Below are 2,230 nucleotides of genomic sequence, written 5' to 3'. Positions count from 1 at the left end.
TATGCCCAAAAGCATGGAAGATTTCCAAAGTGGTGCCGAAAAATTATTCAGAATCCAATAGTCAACTGTAGCAGGTCTTTATGCTACTGTGGGTTTTTGCAGCACACAATATCACTACTCCCCCCCCCATAGGAGCGGAAGAGATCCTGGCGTTGGCATCTTTCATGCAGTGGAGCCACTGGAGGGGAGCATGGTCCGAACAGAGGGTGAATGGGCGCCCCAGCAGGTAATAACACAGAGCCTCGACTGCCCACCGGATAGCCAAGCACTCTTTTTTGATTGTGCTTTATCTTGATTCTCTCTCCGACAGCTTCCAACTGATGTAGGACACCGGGCGGTCGACTCCATGCACCTCTGTTTGAAGCATCAGTCTGCAGGATAAAAGGGAGAGAGAAGTTAGGTGTGTGTAGGAGAGGCTTATATATCAGTATATCAAAATATCATATTATCAACAATGGCCAACAACAATCTGTTAAACTGTTAAAATGTAACCTCAAACTTTATTTAAATTATATTATACAGCTGTGAAGTTAATCTTCAGAAAAGTAAAGAGCAACTCCATGTGTTTTTAACTGTTTTACTACATAGAATAGGGGCGGCAGTAGCTCAGTGTGTGGGGACATGGCTTGGGAGGGTCGCTGGTTCCCACAGACCACAATATGGAGTGTGGACTGGTAGCTGGAGAGCCCATCACTCCACCATCTCTCCCTGTTTGTATGTCCACAATCCCCTGCATGTGTATGAGTGTGCGTTTCGGCCTGTGTGTGTGTGTATAAAAAATTAAAATAGAGTGTAAAGAAGAATTTCCCCAACTGGGGATTAATAAAAAACACAAGTTACCAGTGTTTGTTTTCTGAAAGGATTCTTTGTAGTAGAGGCCACAATTCAACTGGACTGACCCCTGATAATCCAATCCATTTAAACTCAAACACATGTGACAACAAGGCCACATCACCTGTTGGATTTGAACAGACACGGGAGCTACTCAGCTACAGTAGCATACAAAATACAAAACATACATTAAACATACATTAAACTATAATTAAAAACCCTAACCCTAAAAATAAAATAAAAAATAAAAACTTTCAAAACTTTTCAACTTTCGTTATAACTTTCAGTTTACAAACAATCAAGTACCAGTAATAGTACTGGTTGTAGTAGCACTCTAATGAATGTCTGGCAAACGGTGATACAGTGAGTTCTGTCTTACCCGGAGTGGTTTGATCTAGCAACGAATGACCGCTACCAAGTTGGAAGGGACCCTGACATCCATGGTTGGGGATCCAGGGCAGTTAGGAGAGTCTCCACTGTCCCATGCACTGTCCACCTCCACAATAAACTGCAGTGCTGAAGCTTTTGAGGTGAATATTTCATTGTCCTCTTCTGGGAGGTGTGCTGGGGATAGACATGGTGTGATCTTCGTGCACTACCACATCCACCATTTGCCCTGGCATCATCCCGGTAATAGTCCAGAACCAACAACACAAGATTATTGTATATATTTTTCCTCTCAAGGCCTTACATCTATGGTCCAACCTCTCAGGGGGAACGTATGCAGATTTTACAGAACTTCAAACACAACCCTAAGATCAACACCATTTTCATCTCCAAGGTAAACCGAGCAATCTATAACAGATTTAACATTTATAATACTGCAAAAGTGATGCAGTGGTAATATTTCATGTCTGTGTATAAGTAATACACCCTTTCTCTCATGCTGACATAAATTTATTTTTCTTCTATGAACAAAAAATTTCATCCTCACTCCACCTGACTGCTTGTTTAGGAATAGTGTCAGAGGAGTACAATGCATACTTCTATTCAATGGTATCCCAGGACACCTCCAGGATGCCTCTTGGTGAAGTAAACCATCTCTTTGGTGTCCTGGGACAGAGGTTCCTGGTGGACCAGGGTTACAGCTTTAAGATGTGCTCAACAACAATAATAATTTTACATGATCTGTGTCTCACCCACAGAATTGCACCTCTTCCTATACCAGATTGTACATATCTTTCATGCAATTGTTGGCCCAGACCCATATAAGTTTGCTCTCACAGTTTGGAACAATTGAACTGTAGGCACACTAGACACAGAATCTAAAAGTTCTACGGATTATTTCAGCCTGATTTAAGTGTAGTATCAGTTTTAAAAAGTGTCTTTTGTCTCTTTAAATAAACAAATTCAATTTTCTTTTTTCAGTTTCTGTTATCTATACACTTGCCCCAGACTA

This window comes from Morone saxatilis, unplaced genomic scaffold (assembly GCF_004916995.1).
Source record: "Morone saxatilis isolate NCDOM2014 unplaced genomic scaffold, NCSU_SB_2.0 Contig11, whole genome shotgun sequence".
NCBI classification, from domain to species: domain Eukaryota; kingdom Metazoa; phylum Chordata; class Actinopteri; family Moronidae; genus Morone; species Morone saxatilis.
This window is presented reverse-complemented; position numbering follows the sequence as displayed.